The 19496-nt window shown below is 39.6% G+C and overlaps 1 protein-coding gene across 1 annotated transcript in view; it reads right to left on the bottom strand.

The window, feature by feature from the left end:
* LOC108293746 (BTB/POZ domain-containing protein 9) overlaps positions 1–19496 on the bottom strand; it is a 331141-nt gene that overhangs the window by 114196 nt on the left and 197449 nt on the right. The window lies entirely within an intron of this gene.

Genomic DNA, 19496 nt, shown 5'->3' with positions numbered 1-19496 from the left:
CCATGTTGGCCAGGCTGGTCTTGAACTCCTGGCCTCAAGTGATTCGCCCACCTTGGCTTCCCAAAGTGCCGGGATTACAGGTGTGAGCCTCTGCACCACCTCAATGGCTACTGGAAAATTTAAAATAACACAATATTTCTATTAAACAGCACTGTTCTAGAGGACTTAGAATAAGACAGTACACAAGTTAAGCAATAAAAGGGCAACTAGTTATTGCAATGTAGATGTAGAAAAGAAGACTGAAAAAGAATTAAAGGACAAAGTGCTGCCAAACAGAAATGACTGGCTGTGGAAGAGGGGAGGAATGAAAGATGATGCCCAGCTTTGTGTATGGGACAACTCACTGAAATGAGAACTTCGGAAGATGAACATGTTGGAAGGTAGGATTAGTTATCTTAAGGCATTCTGTTGTGAATTTCGGGTGCCTGTGCATCACTCTGGTGAAGCTATACAGTGGCCATATTTCAGCATGCTAACCACAAGCACAGGAGAGAGAACTAGGCAGGAGACGAAGATGTGTTATTAACAGATGCCACGTGAGCCCATGAAATTGCTAAGAAAGGGTGTGCAGAATAAGAAAAGTGGAGGACATAAACAAATACATTAAAAATATCGTTCTAGATTGTGATAGGTGTTACAGAGAAAATAGAACAGAATCTCAAGATAGTGAGTGATGGGATAGGGCCGAGTGGTTAAATTTGGGAATAAATGAGATGGGAGCAAGGAAGTACACTGGACAGAAAGCACATTCTTTGTGGAGGAAACATCAAGTACAAATGCCAAGAATTATAAACAGCCTGACAGGTTTATGGAAGGAGCAGGAGTCTGGTACTATTGGAATATATAATAGAGTAGGAGGCATGGAACAGGAGAAACTGCACGGGCACAGAGTGGGCAGATCGCAAAAGGCTCTGCATTTTAAGCTGTGGATCTGGACTTTGCCATAGACAAAGAGGAGCCCTGAGAAGTTTTAGCAGAGGAGAGACATGACTTCATTCGATTTTTACAACTTTCTTCAAGGTACATGTTCCTAACTGCAAGGAGCCCCACCCACTTGGTTCTTACATATCACTGGGTTCCATGGAGGACAATTTTAAAAACACTATATTAAAAGACTTCTCTAGGCTTTAAACCTAGTCTATGGTTAAAAGATCAGTGAGAGAAATATAAAATTGTACTTGTGGCTGGGTGTGGTGGCTCATGCCTGTAACCCCAGCACTTTGGGAGGCCGAGGTGAGTGGATCACCTGAGGTTGGGAGTTCGAGACCAGCCTGACCAACGTGGAGAAACCCCATCTCTACTAAAAATACAAAATTAGCCGGGCATGGTGGCACATACCTGTAATCCTAGCTTCTAGGGAGGCTGAGGCAGGAGAATCGCTTGAGCCCGGGAAGCGGAGGTTGCAGTGCACCAATATTGCACCGTTGCACTCCACCCTGGGTGACAAGAGCAAAACTCCATCTCAAAAAATAAATTAATAAAATAAAATTAAATTGTACTTGTGCTAGGTTCACAAGTCTCTCTTCTCTGTCCTTCCCAATCCTCCCCTCATTCGCACTCAGATAACTGAGTACACAGCAAGCCTGAATGTTAGGAATATGAGGCCCTACCAAGGAATCAATGTCACATATTCAGACAAAAATACATGGGAAGGAGGACGTAAATACCCTCCTGAGGGCCATTATTAAGCCATCCAAACTAAAAAGAGACAATATAAGTCACAGTCTGATTATTCTGCAATGGCCTCATCCAGGCCCCTTCACCATCCTCTGTCTACCTGCTCATTCGCTCTTAATGATTCCATTGCTCACTCACCCTCCCCTCATAGGCACACAGGTCCAGAAAAGAAGGAAACCCCCAAAGAAGTTAGCTATGAAAACAAAGGATAAGAAAATTAGCTAATGGCTGAAACAGAGTTTAACATTATCCATTGATTCCAAGTTTATTTCAACAAAGCACTTACCATTTTTTCCTAAATTATTCTCACACTCATTTAAAAATGTAATTATTTAATTTGTGGCCAGAAGAAGTAACTTGTGGAGATACACACTCCCTGCCCTCAGTTCAGAGCCTTTTGCCATCACACTACTTTCATTTCATCCTGGGTTTCCTAAGATGAAACATTTCATAACACTAAGAGGGGGAAACATTTGTTTTACTAGGAAAAGGTTTGTTTTTAAAATAAATGGTGTTCAGGAATAGCTTTCAACAGTGTTCCTTATGATATAATAGCAGGTCCTATGGTGGGAAGAATTTGCAAACACCTTGCAAAAACACTGAGAAATGACTGTGTCTCAACAGCCAAATGAGTTTTTCAACAAAAACTAAATTAAATCCATTAAGAAAAGCTTTTCAATGGACTACATCTAAATCCCACTGACTTCTTAATCTTTCTAGACTTTAATATAATGTACCTAATACTACTTAGATTTAGAATATTTAGGATATCTGGAAGTAAATCTCTAAATCTTAAAACTGTCTAGTAGTTTAACTATAAATACTACACACGTATAATCACATGAAAGGCAACAGTGCAAGTGAAAGAATGCTGGACTTGGGAGCATGAAGACTTTTGTTTCTGCTGTTTTCTACTCATTGTATGAATTGTGGCAGCTTACTTAACCTTCCTTTGTAAGTGTCAGTTTACCTGTCAATAAAATGAGGTTACCAGTAAATAATAAATGAATTCCCTATATAGGTTCACCAACAAGGATTCATCATTGTAAAATGAAGACAGAAATTAGCATTAAATGAGAATAATTCATTGTAACATACGTAGTAGTTTAATGCCTGTCACCTAATAAGTGTTCAGCAAATGTTTACATATTCTATTCTTTAAAAGAATCCCAAGGAAGACTACGACTGGCTTTGCATATTGGTTCCAATATATTTGAAATTATAACAAGAAGATGTTCTTTAAAATTGCTAATATAATCAATATACGAAAATCAATTGTATTTTTATACATGAGCAATGAAAACATAAAAATACAAATAAAACATTTTCATTGACAATCGCATCAAAAAGAATAAAATGGGAGGGCACAGTGGCCCACGCCTGTAATCCCAGCACTTTGAGAGGCCAAAGTGGGTAGATCAGAAGGTCAAGAGATCGGGACCATCCTGGCCAATATGGTGAAACCCTGTCTCTACTAAAAATATAAAAATTGGGCCGGGCGTGGTGGCTCATGCCTGTAATCCCAGCACTTTGGGAGGCTGAGGCGGGTGGATCACAAGGTCAAGAAATCGAGACCATCCTGGTCAACATGGTGAAACCCCGTCTCTACTAAAAATACAAAAAAAATAGCTGGGCATGGTGGCTCATGCCTGTAATCCCAGCTACTCAGGAGGCTGAGGCAGGAGAATTGCCTGAACCCAGGTGGCAGAGGTTGTGGTGAGCCGCGATCGCGCCATTGCACTCCAGCCTGGGTAACAAGAGCAAAACTCCATCTCAAAAAAAAAAAAAAAATTAGTTGGGCACAGTGGTGCATGCTTGTAGTCCCAGCTACTCAAGAGGCTGAGGCAGGAGAATCGCTTGAACCTGGGAGTCGGAGGTTGCAGTGAGCTGAGATCATGCCACTGCACTCCAGCCTGGGTGACAGAGTGAGACCATATCTCAAAAAAATAAAAAGAATAAAATATTTAGAAATATATTTAGCAAATATGTAAGACTAGTATCTTGAAAACTATAAAGTATTGTTGAAAGAAATCCTAACTAAATGGAAAGACATTCTGTGTTCATGAATTAAAAGATTTAATATGTTAAGGTGGCAATAATTCCCAAAGTGATCCATAGATACAATGCAATCTATTTCACGCTTGCTGGGCGCAGTGGCACATGCCTGTAAGCCCAGCACTTCAGGAGGCTGAGGTGGGCGGATAACAAGGTCAGCAGTTTGAGACCAGCCTGACCAACATGATGAAACCCTGTCTCTACTAAAAATACAAAAATTAGACAGGCGTGGTAGTATGCACCTGTAATCCCAGCTACTTGGGAGGCTGAGGGAGGAGAATCGCTTGAACCCGCGAGGTGAAGGTTGCAGAGAGCCAAAATCATGCCATTGCACTTCAGCCTGGGTGACAGAACAAAGACTCTTGTCTCAAAAAAACAAAAAACAAACAAACAAAAACAAAACAAAAGAAATCCCAACATGCTTATTTGTAGAAATTGACAAACTGATCCTAAAATTCATATGGAAAGAACCCAGAATAGCTAAAACAATCCTCCATCCTCAAAATAATTAGAAGACTCACATTTCCTGATTAGAAAACGTATGACAAACCACAGTAATCAAGACAGTGTAAGACTGGCATAAGGATAGACATACAAACCAATAGAATAAAATTGAGAGTACAGAAATAAACCCCAAATATCTATGGTCAACTGATTTTTAACAAGGCTGCCAAGAAAATTCAGGGGGGAAAATAGAATCTTCAACAAATGTTCCTGGGACAACTGGATGTCCACATACAAAAGAATGAATTTAGACTCTTACCTCATACCATCTATAAAAAGTAACTCATAATAGATCAAAGACCTAAACCTAAGAGCTAAAACTATAAAACTTTTAGAAGAAAATATAGGTGTATATTATTATAACCTTAGATAAAGCAATAGTTTCTTAGCAATGAAACATAAATCAACCAGACTTGGTGGCTCATGCCTATTATCCCAGCACTTTGGGAGGCCAAGGAGGGAGGACTGCTTGAGCTCAGAAGTTCGCACCCAGTGCGGGTATCATAGTGAGATTCCATCTCCACTAAAATTAGGAAAAAACATTGGCTGGACATGGTGGTGTGTACCTTTCATCCCAGCTACTCTGCTGGTTAAGGTGGGAGAATCACTTAAGCCTGGGACACAGAGACTGCAGTGAGCTATCATGGTACCGCTGCACTCCAACCCGGGTAATAGAATGAAACCCTGTCTCAGAAAAGGAAAGAAAAGGGGAAAGAGGAAATATATATATATATAAATATAGATATCTTCTATAATATATAAACATATAGATAAATTATATCTATATATAAATATATAAATACATCTTAAAACCCAACAATTAAAGAAATAAATAATCCAATTAAACAATGGGCACATAAAGAAAAACCAACTCAATTTAAAAAGGGGTAAAAAAACTGGATAAAAAATTTTCCAAAAAAAAAAAAAAAAAAAAAAAACCATAAATACCCAATAAGCACATAAAAAGACACTCAGTGTCATTAGCCATCAGGTAATATAAATCAAAATCACAACTGATATATTCACAAGGATGGCTATAATCAAAAATGCCTGATAACAACGAGTGTTGATGAGGATGTTGAGAAATTGGAACCATTCCATACTGCTAGTGGGAATGTAAAATGGTACAGTTTCTATGGAAAACAATGTGACAGATCCTTAAAAAGTTAATGGAATTTCCATATGGCCCAGCAATTCTACTCCTAGTTATGTATGCAACGAATCTGAAAACATATGTCCATACAAGGCCATGTACATAAATGTGTAGTATTATTCATAGCGGCCAAAAGATTAAAATGGGCCAAATATCCATTGACTGATGAATGGATACATAAAATATTGTATATTCATACAATGGAACATTATATAAAATGAAATACTTATATATGCTATAACGCAGATGAACCTTGAGAAGATTATGTGAAGTAAAATAAGCCAGACACAAAAAGCCACATCCTGTATGACTCTATTTACATGAAATGTCCAGAATACACAAATCCATAAAGACACAAAGTATATTAGTTAGTGGTGGCCAGAGGATGGGGGGAGAAGGAATTGGGAAGTGACTGCTTATGGGTACAGGGTTTCTTTTTGGGGTGATATAAATGTTAGTGGTGACAGATCCACAACCTTCTGAATATTCTAAAGACCAATTAATTGTACACCTTAGTGAATTTATGACATATTAACTATATTTCAATGTTTAAAGTTCCAAAACAAGTAGCTAATATGAATCCATTTCTTCTGCACACTAGCCCATTTTATTTCCTCAACAGTCTTAGAAAACAGTACTCTTCATTTACCATAGCATGATTTTGTGAGTCTAATATCTTAAAACAGTAGTAGACCCAGTTAGGTAACCTTACTTGATAAAGAAGTAGAATAGACAAATTTGCACTTTATCTGACACAGTTCCAAAACAGAGGATGCATTCACTACTGACAGCACAGCTAGGATAATAGAAGAATCAGACATTTAAAAACTGAAAGCTTCTGCCCAGAGCAAGTCAATAAAAAAAAACAAAGCCTCAAACTGCTAACTATACATCCCTGAGCCTGCCTGGCATGCATGGGATCGCATTCTGCCAAAAACCAAATACCAAGATTCTAGGGAGGGCAAAGTACTTCTAGTTGTTACTACAGATAAGGGATAAACAGATGTGTTTCATTCTGGGCTTGTTATTATCAAATTGGCCCTGGACAGAGGAGGATAAAATTAGGACAGTTTAACTCCAGGTGAAAAGGTAGCGCTCAGTTCCAGAGTGGCCCCCTTGAAATACTTACTACTTCAATTAATTGTCAGAAAAGAGGCGAATTCAGAAATCTCTTCAGGTAAGAGCCCTAGCCCTTTTCAGTGTTGTCGAATTCATACTGGGAAGAGGCTGATGTAGGAAATATTACTGTAATCACTGAGGCTTTTAGTGCTTATTGTCAATCATTATGAAGCAATACTTGTCTGAGTCATACCTCTAAACAATCAGGAGAAATCAAAGTCACAATGTGAGAGTTTCAGGAACAAATATAAAACTTGCCTGATGGTTGTGGCTTTGAGGTGTGCTATTCTGGGAACGTACCATGATCTCTGGCTTCTGTCCAGAGTGCTAAATAGACAATCTATCTGAGGAAGGGCCTGACCCTCACAACTGACCTGGGCAGGTCCGTGACTACATGTGTATGACTCGCTTTGAACCTGATACCCTGTAAGATATGTGAAGAAAATTTGGAAACTGGCAGAACAGTTAAAAAAAAAAAAATCAATTGGCCAGTCATTGTAAGGCTTCTGCCAACTTCTGGTTTCTTGCCATAGAGAGTAATGATTCCTGCCAGTCACTTAGAAAAAGAATAGCTTCTAGAAAAGCCAAATTGCTATGACCTAAAAACAGCAACTCTGCATCAGCACATAAAAACTTATAGAAAGTTGGAAGTCTGAAAAATCAGATTCATATTCAGAAATTTAATCTCTCCTCCAATATTAAAGCTATAATAAGAAATAAGCTCCTGCAAAAACACATATTAATCATTTTATTGGTTCTGTTGTTTAAAAAAACTCCAATAACACACAGCTAGTGTTACATTCTCAGTGCAAATGATATGTGGTTTTGTGATGGCAAAACCTCAAATTATTTTATCCAGATGTGTTCTATAATTTTTTAAAACTATTCTCAAACAAGAAGTCAATGCAATCAGGAAAAGTAGCCATAAAGCCTATTTGAGTTTCCACACTAATCACAGATATTCTAGTGATCTAAATATTCTAATGATAAACAACTCAGCACCTAGAATAATTCTCCATGTCAGCTGTGCACAACAGTTACAAATGAAATTTTGAAAAAGTCTCTGGGGGAGTAAATTTTGAAGAAGTCTTGGTGAAGATGCTGCGGGGAGGGGCAGTGAATGTAGGTGTTTCAGAGATCAACAATAGTGGAGAGAATGTTAAAGAGCTAATGTGTCAGCAGAGACATGTATTGGTAAGCTACCATTCAAGTGGGTCAATTTTAGGCCTCTAAACCCAAAACCTGAGCTTAGATCCCACACACATTCCTATGTCCTTAGGTAAAAGGCAGGGGAAGATAAGGAAAGAAATTCTTCACAACTCCGTGGGAGAGGGAACTAGCACCTTCTTATAAATCATTGGCTCCTACACAGATCTAACATTTTAGAGTCTCAGAAAAGAGTAACCATAAGGAGCATCAGCATAGGCCAAAGGCAAAATTCTTTGCCAAGCTGTAAGTGCTGCTGACATTTTGATCTACAGCCTGAGAATTGATTGTTTTTTTTTTTTTTAAGTCTCCAAATTCTACTGACTATCAGCAAGTTTAAGCAAGCCCCACATCACACTGTATAGGAATATACATACATTACCATTCCATTAAATTTCTTGTCAGAATTCATACTTGGAAAAGACCTCTTAAATTAGGGAATTACATTTTTATTTACAGTAAGGACTTCGCATTCCCAATTCCCAGTGGCAGTACTAAGAAGAACTGGAAAAATATTTTCTGATACTCTTACTCTCAAAAACAATGTCAGAAGATTAAAAGACTAGCCCTGGATATGCAATCTCAATAAGAAGAATCACACTGAGGGAAATTACAGTTTCTACAGGTATCATATCATCTGAAATCAATAATTGCATTGGTGAGGAAGGTGGAACAAAGTACTTTACTATTATGACTTCTTTTCTTTTTAGAGACAGGGTTTCACCACGTTGGCCAGGCTGGTCTTGAACTCTTGACCTCAGGTGATCCACCTGCCTCGGCCTCCCAAAGTGTTGGAATTACAGGCGTGAGCCACCATGCCCAGCCTATTATGATTTTTTAATGGGGATCACGGTTTACTGCCCAGGCTGGAGTGCAGTGCCTATTCATAGACATGATCACAGTACACCACAGCCTCAAACTCCCCTAACTCCTGGGCTCTAGCAAGCCTCCTGCTTCAGCCTCCTGAGTAGCTGGAACTATAAGTGCGTGCCACCATGCCTGACTAGAATTAAAACCATGCTCAGGGAAGCTCAGTGACCAGTCTGCGAAGGAGGATTCACATGGTTAGTAAGTAGCAGAACCAGGTCTGGAAGTGAAGTCTTTAAAGTTCAAATTCCTTGTTCTGTTTCCACTACTTGGCTGTCTTATGTAAACAAACATGCATGTATAAGAAGAATGGGAGGCAGAGATGGGATTGAACAAGAAGAAAGCAGAATAAAAATCTATGTTGCACCTGAGTATTTCTCAAATAGGCTTTAACTTTATTTTCCTACAGGTTTGGAAAAGTATTTGATGGCCACATTTTAACTGTTTAAACTTTTATTTTCCTTTCAATTCCAACTTGCAACACATCTGTTGATAACATATAAAATGAAATTGCCAGAAATTAAGCAATGAGTTGTTTTCAATAAATTCCAACTTTTGTTCCCAGTCCAATTCAAATGGCAGATTTCAGAATGAGCACAAATTTAAAGACCATTTCAGAGAAATAAAAGAGGAAGCTCTTTCAGTAGGGAATCACTTTTGAGTTTTGGTTCTTTGAAATGTTATGTTCAAGACCAATTAATTATCCAGTACACTTGTGCACAAACCTGGCTATGCCCAGATCAGGATGAGAAGCAGATTAGCCACAGTTCTTCCTGTATGCAATCTGTAGCAGCCCCTTGCAGGGTTTGGCTGGGGTTCTGAAGAATTCTAGTCATGCATGTAATAAAAGTCATTTTCCCAATGTACTAGACTTCAGTTTTAACTTAGAAAAAGGGAGCGAAGTTGGGTGAAGTTAAATGTGGGGAAGGCTGGGCATTGTGGCTCACGCCTATAATACCAGCACTTTGGAAGGCCGAGGCAGGTGGATCACCTGAGGTCAGGAGTTCAAGACTAGCCTGGTCAACATGGTGAAGCCCCATCTCTACTAAATATACAAAAATTAGCTGGGCCTGGTGGTGGGTGCCTGTAATCCCAGCTACTTGGGAGGCTGAGGCAGGAGAATCGCTTGAACCTGGGAGATACAGCTTACAGTGAGCTGAGACAGAGTGCCACTGCACTCCAGCCTGGGCAACAAGAGCGAAACATTGTCTCAAAAAAAAAAAAAAAAAAAAAAAAAAAAAAAAAGTTAAATGTGGGGAAATATGCAAGACAAAATCAGTTAAGTGACTGCTTTCAACAAAACCAAACTATTTCATTTTCCAAGGGTATTTTCACAATGTTTTCCTATATTCATGACTATAAACATGATCAATACTAAATCCTGAAATAGCTATGGAAATAATTATCAAAACTGGATTTAATTAGAAGACTAACAAAATCCATCATGCTTGCCTTCCCATCCAGATAAATTAAAGAATTCCTGCATTTAAGGTCCTCAATGGACCAATTCTGCTGTATAATCAGATCAAAAGAAAGTGGTTTTTTGCTTTCTTTCTGGAGATCATGTATTTATTTTTCCTAAAAATAGAATCCCAATGAAACAGCTGATATATAACCTAAAATTAAGACATTTTACTTACTAACACTTGATGGGCATGATTTAAAATCATGGCATTGACAAAGCATGGTGGATGCCTGTAATCTCAATACTTTGAGAAACTGAGGCAGGAGGATCACATGAGTCCTGCAGTTCGAGATCAGCTTGGGCAACACAGTGAGACCCTATCTCAAAATAAAATAGAAAAATTAGCCAGGTGTAGTGGCATGCACCTGCAGTCCCAGTTACTTGGGAAGCTGAGGCAGGAGGATCACTTGAGCCCACGAGTTCAAGGCTATAATTGTGCCACTGCACTCCAGCAACAGAGCAAGACCCTGTCTCTAAACAAAACAAAACAAACAAAACCAAAAAAACAGTTCTCACATTCTCTTACTTCCTTTGCCCACGATTCTGACATTCAAAGGTTAAATACACTGAAGAGAATTCAAAAAGAATCCAAAGCGTTGTGATATGGAGAGGGGATGAACCCACCAATGTTTGTTTTTCCTTTGGCGGGGCTGAAATAATTCCCAGACTGCCACATTGACACCTTAGCCCTATATCAAGAGATACAGTTGTAAGGGTCACTACACTTGCATGTTGGCTTAACAAGAAAAATCCCCAAAAAACCATTCAACATGCAAACTATAAAAACTCCAAAGTAAACAGCTGCTGTGTAAAATCAACAGAAAAAGAAAGAGATGTATACAAAGAGGGAACATCTTTTATTATTTCCCAAGTCTTACCAACAATAGGCTTCCAAATTAATTTTGTCTTTACCCCTCTTTGTCTAAAAAACTAAAGCTAAAAGCAGTAGCATTTCTACCACCCCTCCTTTGCCCAGTCCATTCTCAGGAAACACAGAGCCCATAGGAAGTATCCAAAGGGAAAGTGATATGAAATTCTAATGCTTAGGTACTACTTTAGGTACCAGTGCTATAGAAAAAGACCAAAGAAAAATGATTGGTGGGCCAGGCGTAGTGGTTCATGCCTGTAATCCTAGCACTTTGGGAGGCCCAGGCAGGGTGGATCACCTGAGGCCAGGAGTTTGAGACCAGCCAGACCAACATGGTGAAATCCTGTCTCTACTAAAAACACAAAAATTAGTCAGGGCGTGGTGGCAGGTGCCTGTGATCCCAGCTACTTGGGAGGCGGAGGCAGAAGAATTGCCCGAACTAGGGAGGTGGAGGTTGCAGTGAGGCAACATCACATTGCTGCAGTCCAGCCTGGATAACATGGACTCCATCTCAAAACAAAACAAAATCCAAGAGAAGTAATTTGTAGCCTAGAACATAATGTAAATTAATTCCTTAAGCTAGCTTAATCTGCATACTTTTCTGAGATATTCGATAAGGGTTTAATAAGCGTTCATTAGTTTTAAAATGGAAGATAAGATGTAAGAGAGTAGCCTGCAGTTTTTAAAATACTTATTTCTAATTTACATGTCTAAAATTCAAGAGAACACATGTTTATAATCTCCTGTTTACTGATTAAGGATTTCTTGAAAAGGCCATTCTAAAACATGTGACCTTGTGGGTGGTTGTACATGTGTGTAATTTTCTGAGTATAAAACCAAAAACAAGGCATAATTCAAACTAATTCATCCAGTCAGTCATCTCCCTAGCATGAACCCAATTCTGTAATCATTTTCTGGAGCTAAACCATTAAATTTTCTGGGTTATAGCATATCAATGAGATTTTATTTAAAAAAGTCATCACTCCACTTGCTCAAAGAAATTAACGACTTAAACAATATCAAAGGTTTTTATTTGAATATTTTTACATAGTTGAGAAAATCCAAAACATCTACCTTTTTATCTTAGAATTAGAAATAAAAATCTAGTTGGCCAGTCACGGAGGCCTCACACCTGTAATTCCAGTACTTTGGGAGGCTGAGGTGGCAGGATCACTTGAGCCCAGGAATTTGAGACCAGCCTGGACAACTGAGTGAGACCCTTACATCTACAAAAAAATTAAAAATTAGCCAAACATGGTGGCATGTAGCTGTAGTCTCTGCTATTTAGGAGGCTGAGGTGGAAAGATCACTTGAGCCCAGGAGGCTGAGGCTGCAGTGAGCCATGATCACACCACTGTACTCACGCCTGGGCAACCGAGTGAGACCTTGTCTCAAAAAAAAAGGAAAAAAAATGTCAATAGAACAATCTCAAAAACTTAGCATTTTTTTATTCCATGAAACTAAAGAATTGTGCAATGCAAGATTTTTAAATGAACAGCTCTAAAATTACCTTCGTTTATAAGAAAACATGAAAATGTTCCATGGTCATATATCAACTACGAATTAAACATCTTCAGTGAGGAAGTCCCTTAAGAGAATAATATTGAATGATTAACAATGCAACAGTGTACAACAATGAAAATGTGAAGTCATGAGGGCTGGGCACAGTGGCTAATGCCTATAATCCCAACATTCTGGGAGGCTGAGGTGGGAGGATCACTTGAGCCAGGGAATTCAAGACCTGCCCGGGTAACATGGTGAAACCTTGAATCTATAAAAAATAATTTAAGCCAGGCATGGTGGCTCACACCTGTAATCCCAGCACTTTGGGAGGCCGAGGCAGGTGGATCACCTGAGGTCTGGAGTTCGACACCAGCCTGGCCAACATGGTAAAACCCCATCTCTACTAAAAATACAAAAATTAGCCAGGTGTGGTGGCCTGTGCCTGTAATCCCAGCTATTCAGGAGGCTGAGACATGAAAATCTCCTAAACCCAGTAGGCAGAGGTTGCAGTGAGCCGAGATCAGGCCATTGCACTCCAGACTGGGTGACAGAGCAAGACTGTCTAAAAAAAAAAAAAAAAAATCACAGTTGCAAAATTTGTAAACTGCCTTAGAAATTCCCAGTCTAGCCTACTGTATATAGTCAAGTATGATAAGTAGGAGCAACCCCGAGGGTGACTTTCACATGGACTACATGAAGTGGTACTTATTGGAACTGTTCAATGTGTGACCCTGCTACCAAGTGCCTACCCTTAGGAAATCATTTCTTCCTACCAAACTCTTTTTTTGATTGAAATTAAGTTTAGTCCTCTGTCTCCATCCTTTCCTTCTCTCCTTTCTTCCTTCTTTTTTCTTAACTATGCCCTTGGGGAGGACAATAGCATCCCTCTTTTAAAAAGTATTCTTTCCTAAACCTAGACTCCTCTTCAGTAGTGTGGCTTAAACTAGGAAAGACAAACTGAAATGTCCACGTAGGTGGCATGGGAACTGGAAAAGGACAGACTGGAGAACATATGCTTATACTCAGTACAGTGACGCAGCAGGGGCTGTGGATCTGATGTTGAGAAAGTTTCCTATTTTTCAAGAGCAGCTGATGATTTGGATATTTTTATAAGAAATTTCCAAATTTTTAAGAGCTGACATCCAATTTTGATTTCCTTATACTGTATAGGCCAAACAAAAATGCCACTGTTTAGACCTCTAGTTTGTAAGGCCTGTTTTAAATATTTTCTCAGCAGGCTTATTTTTAACCATCTTCAGTAACTGGCTGACTAGCCATTACTCATCACTTTCAGAACACAGGCATCAAAAAGGGACATAATTTTCTAAGAATGTGATGTGACTGGTGCACAGTATGACATCTCTGTTTCACATGTCATCTTCCTGTACAAGCATTCTAGGACCTCATGCTTTTTTTAAAGAGTAATATATCCCATCCTATGCTGGAACTTGCCCACGGTCACACAATTATTATTTTTTAAAAACAGCATTCTAATTAGAAAGCAATTCCTTTAATGCCTGGTTCAGTCCTTCTGTCTCACTGACCTACTGTGTAACCTTCAAGTTCCCCATCCGTGAAATGAGAATAATAATAGTCCATGGCTGGGCATGGTGGCTCACGTCTGTAATCCCAGCACTTTGGGAGGCCAAGGAGGGTGGATCATGAGGTCAAGAGATCGAGACCATCCTGGGGTGAAACCAACAAGGTGAAACCGCATCTCTACTAAAAAATACAAAAATTAGCTGGGTGTGGTGGCATGCGTCTGTAGTCCCAGCTACACAGGAGGCTGAGGCAGAAGAACTGCTTGAACTGGGGCAGCAGAGGTTGCAGTGTGCCGAGATCATGCCACTGCACTCAGCCTGGTGCCTGGCAACAGAGAGAGACTCTGTCTCAAAAAAATACATATATAATAATAATAGTCCATAAATGGTTGTAATAACGTGTCTGTTGATGAGTTTTTTGTGAAGATTGAGTGATTTGTTATGTATAAAGTGTTCTGCACAATGCCTGGCACCCACAAAGTGACAAGTGCTATTATTGTAGCTGTTATGCAGCAATATGCACATTTAACACAGTTTAGAGAACCCCCAAAAGTTTCACGTAAGTTTACGTGTTACAATTATTACCTTATCTTTATGTTTGTGGACTATCACTAAAAGAGACAGCACTGGCAAAATTCGCCATTTGCAAAAACAAAATCATTGCTATTCAGTGCCTTGTGCTTGTCAAGGTGCTTATTTTAAGTGGATTACTTGATAATATGTTGTAATACTCTCCCTGCTACCTGGAATAGGAAGACATCCATAACTACTGGGGTCATTTAGAAGGTTTTCTCTCATTCTTACAGCTGTCTTTTGTGTTCCATGGCATCTCAAACACAATAGCTAATAGTAGCTCTCCCAATAAATTTTACTCATTCTTTGAATAATGAAGGATGTAAGTCACAAGGCCCTGATGATTTGAATTCATCATTTTCACCCAAACCATATATTACTTTTTAAAAACAACTGCCAAAATGACCCTTTTTCTCCCTCTGGCTACTGCCCTTTCTCTTTCTCTCTCTTTTTTTTTTTTTCCTTCACATCAATCTCCACTTTCTTTCTTCCCATTTATTCCTCAGCATGCTGCCATTGGTCTTCCGCCTCCACTACTCCATGGGATCTGTTCAGATATTTTTCAGCCCTGCTGGCTGCTGTGCACTCTTAGTGTGACTGACTACACCTTTCTCCTGTGATATCACTCTTTCTTTTTTTTCTTCCTGCCTCTCCTATGCTCTTCATCAATATCCCTCTCTTTTATGCATGGTCCTCTCCCTTTATGTTGTCCCATAAACATGGGTGCTATTTAAGAGTCGTGCCTGGCTTTCTCCTTTTACTTTATATACCTGACCTAGGTATCTCATCTATATCATGATTTTAGCTACTCTCCTTAAGCTACTAACACCCAAATTAGTAATTACTAAGTTCCAGAACCACACTTTCAATTGCCTACTAGACACTTCCCCTAAAAGGTTCTACAGGTACTTTAAACCCTAAACATCTAAAATAAAAGTTATCATCTCAATGCTCCCACTCTAAATTGCTTTTTTTTCCCCTTTCCAACTTAGCAAATGGCATCATTATCAACATAGGCATAGCTTATGAAGGCATACCTTTCGTAGGAAGCATAATGACCCTGCCCAAACATGTCCATGTCCTACTCCCCAGAATCTGAGTATATTAGATTATATGGTAAAGAGAATTAAAGTTGCTAATCAGTTGACTTTTAAATGGGGAGATTTTTTACCCTGGATTATCTGGGTGGGAACAATGTAATCACAAAGGCTTTTAAAAGTGGAACAGGACGGCAGAGATTGCCAGCTTTGAAGAGGGAAGGGAGCCATGAATCAAGGAACATGGACAGCCTCTAGAATTTGGAAATGGAGAGAAAATGGTTTCTCCCTTAGAGCCTCCAGAAAGGTATGCAGTCCTGACACCTTGATTTTAGCCCACTGAGACCCATTTTGGAATTCTGACTTCCAGAACTCCAAGATAATTATTTCATGTTGTTTTAAGCCACTAAGTTTGTGGTAATTTGTTACAGCAGCAACAGGAAACTCATCCAGCAACCAAGGCAGAAGTTGGAGAGTTATCCTCTACTTCTATTCAATTAGTCTGTAAGCATTGTGGCAGTTATTACCTAAATAACTTTCAAATCCAATTCCTCTTCTTCTTCTTCATCCCCATTACTGCAACACGACACTATTTTATTTAGACTATCACAACCTCCTACTGGTTCTTTAGTTTGGCTCTCCCGTCTAGCTCCATTCCTATCCATTGATCCTCTATTCTTGCTAGGCTGCCCAGGCTGGAGTCCTTAAAAAAAAAAATTCCGCCTTACTCTTATTCCTTTAAATGACTCCTCACTGACTTCGGGATCAAGTTCAAACACCCTAACGGAGCCTATCAAGTCCTACCAGAGCCAGAGAAGTTGGCTAGAACCAGACAGATTGGCTAGATGTAGCATCAAAACATTGCTGAGGCACTATACATTGCTAGAAATGTAAAGAAAGAGAGGAAAATTACACTCAGCAGAATTCCATAGTACCAAGTACTCCATGAGACTGGAGGAAAACACTTCTAATTAGCCACTGGGAGGTGGGTGGGGTAGGGTAGGGTGGAATGAAAGCCCCAGAGAGATTCTTCAGTGGCACAGATAGATGTCGAGTGTTGAGTTGTAGATAGCTGGGATAACAGGCATGAGCTACCCTACCTACCCTAACCTCTTTATTTGTAAGGGTAACTAAGAGGTAGTGCTGTAGTCAGCTCTGTGGAGGGGTCAGGTGTCACCCTCTGTACTGTTACATTGCCTGGGGCCACTCTCTAATGTCACACTTATCTTGCTCACATCTTTCAGTCTCTGTATTTAACTACAAAACATGGCTGAGGAGGCTCTGCACTTTGGGACACAGTCACCAAAGGGCTCAGTCTTTGCCCTTTCCAGCCCTCAGTATCTCTTAAGTACTATTAAATAACATTTCCAGAAAGGGCGTCAAATTACTGGTCTGTCCAAGATCTGGAAACTACATTGCTCTATGTGTGACGTGCAGGTCCCATCCTTTCCCCACAAACCTTGTGGTTTTTGTTTTGTTTTTTGTTTTAAGACCAAGTCACATTCTGTTGCCCAGGCTGCAGTGCAGGGGTGCGATCACAGCTCTCTGAAACCTAGATATCCTAGGCTCGAACAAGATGCTCTGTGCCTCAGCCTCCCAAGTAGCTAGGACTATAGCACATGACACCACCCCTTGCTAATTATTCTTTTTAAATTTTTTTGTGGAGACAGGGTCTCATTATGCTGCACAGGCTAGTCTCAAACTTTTGGCCTCAAGTGATCCTTGGCCTCCCAAAGCACTAGGATTACAGGCTTGAGTTACCCTGCCCACCCTTACCTCTTCTATTTGTAAGGGCAGTTCCTAAGAAGTAGTGCTGTAGTTAGTTCTGTAGACAAGTCAGGTGTCCCCCCTGTACTCTTACATCACCTGGGACATGCTCTAATATTCCACTTACCTAATTTGCATGTAACAATTAATTGTTTTTAAATCCATATCCTCTGCCTAGAATGCAATCTCCTCAAGGGTAAGGCTCCTAAGGAGGTGTCTTATTCACCTCTGTACCCTACCACCTAATAAAGTGTTGACACATAGGTCAGTGCAGTGGGTCACATCTGTAATCCTGGAACTTTGGGAGGCGGAGGTTAGTGGATCACTTGAGTCTGGGAGTTTAGGACTAACCTGGGAAACATGGCAAAACTACATCTCTATAAAAAAATACAAAAATAAGCTGGGCATGGTAGCACGTGCCTATAGTCCCAGTTACTTGCGGGGCTGGGGTGGGAGGATCACAGGAGCTTGGGAGGTTGAGGTTACAGTGGGCCCTGATTGCACCACTGCATTCCAGCCTGGGCAAGAGAGCAACACCCTGTCTCAAAGAGAGAAAAAAAAAAGTACTGACGCATAACTGGTATTTTTCAAATAAACAAGTATATGAATATTAATTTTAGTTGACATTTGTTTTCCTATAATATGAAGCAATCTTTGTTTTGGATAACCAATCATCATAGCTAACAAAGGGGAAGATTTTTTAAAAGGCACACCTTTTAAAAGTTATTCATTTATCAGCTTTGTACCATGGGAAAGAAAGCAGCTGAACAATGTACCCTAGAACTCTTGCCTCCTAAAACTGAAGAATGCTTTTTTCTATTATCATTTATGTCTTGCTTATGGCCCATAAAAAGTCAGATTTAACTGCATTGGAAATTTAAGGGAAAAATAGAAAAGATCTTGATGAAACAAAAGCGTTGGTATGAGATGAGCCTTCCAAGAGAAATAAATTACACAAAATCACTCTTTCTGACGCTAAATATAAGGATAAATATGTTTAGGGTTGCACAACTACGATGTAAACGTGTTAAGGCTGAGATGCAGAAATTGGCCTAATTGTATACAAGGCTGTCCATTTACAAATCAGACAGTCTGGACTTATCTACCCAAGTGTACACTGGACATTTCTCCTCTTTGTCTCTACCACTTCCACTCTGCTCCTCCCCCACCAAAGAGAAAAAAAGGATGCAGAGAGGAGAAGAGAATGTATGTGTGTACCAATATGAGTGAGTGAGTGAGTGAGTGAGTAACTGAGTGAGTTTGCTGGTTGCTATAGGAGAACCTTAGGAAAACCTTCTAATGGAACCTGAAATTTCTCAGGTCCCTCTAAAGTAATGAGTTTTCTCATTAGAGCAGTATTATTCAAACTGTTTTTAATTATGACCACCCTAAGGAGTTTTTTAAAACATTTTTTCCCCAATTGCTCCCTACCCCCCAGGAAATTTTAGTCTCACAGCTATATTGCATATCCATTTATGTACTATACGTATATCTGTGTTTTATAAATAAAAAGAATAAACTCTTTTAGACCTCAGGAATGAATTTTTACTCCATTGGGGTGACAGCACCTCGGATGAGAATGCATGGACTAGAAGAGCAACTGGGCACAGTGGCGTGTGCCTATCATCCCAGCAGTTATTGGGGAGGCTAAGGCAGAAGGATTGCTTACCTTGCAAACCCAGGAGTTTGGGTTCAGCCTGGACAACAAGTGAGACCCTGTCTCTAAAAATAAAAATAAATGAAAAGGGAATGCATGGACTAGAGGATATAACTATGATAACCACTGTTCTGAAGCAAGGTACGCCAAAGATCACTAAGCCCATTCTTACAAAACAGCAAGATAGACAGGCTAAAGATCAGTAAATAGCTGTGTGTTTGTATTTAAGGAAAACAAATAGCAGATGAAATTATAGTATAGGATTTACCTTTATTTAGAATACTGCTATTAATAATTTACTATTTTAATGCACATATTTTATAATCTTTCTAGGTGTTGACCCTGTCTCTTTTCTTTCTTTCTTTTTTTTTTGAGACGGAGTTTCGCTCTTGTTACCCAGGCTAGAGTGCAATGGCGCGATCTCGGCTCACCGCAACCTCCGCCTCCTGGGTTCACGCAATTCTCCTGCCTCAGCCTCCTGAGTAGCTGGGATTACAGGCACGC

Source organism: Cebus imitator, unplaced genomic scaffold (genome assembly GCF_001604975.1).
Source record: "Cebus imitator isolate Cc_AM_T3 unplaced genomic scaffold, Cebus_imitator-1.0 Scaffold546, whole genome shotgun sequence".
NCBI lineage: Eukaryota > Metazoa > Chordata > Mammalia > Primates > Cebidae > Cebus > Cebus imitator.
The sequence above is the reverse complement of the archived record's forward strand: the minus strand, read 5'-3'. Positions and strand labels throughout refer to the sequence as shown.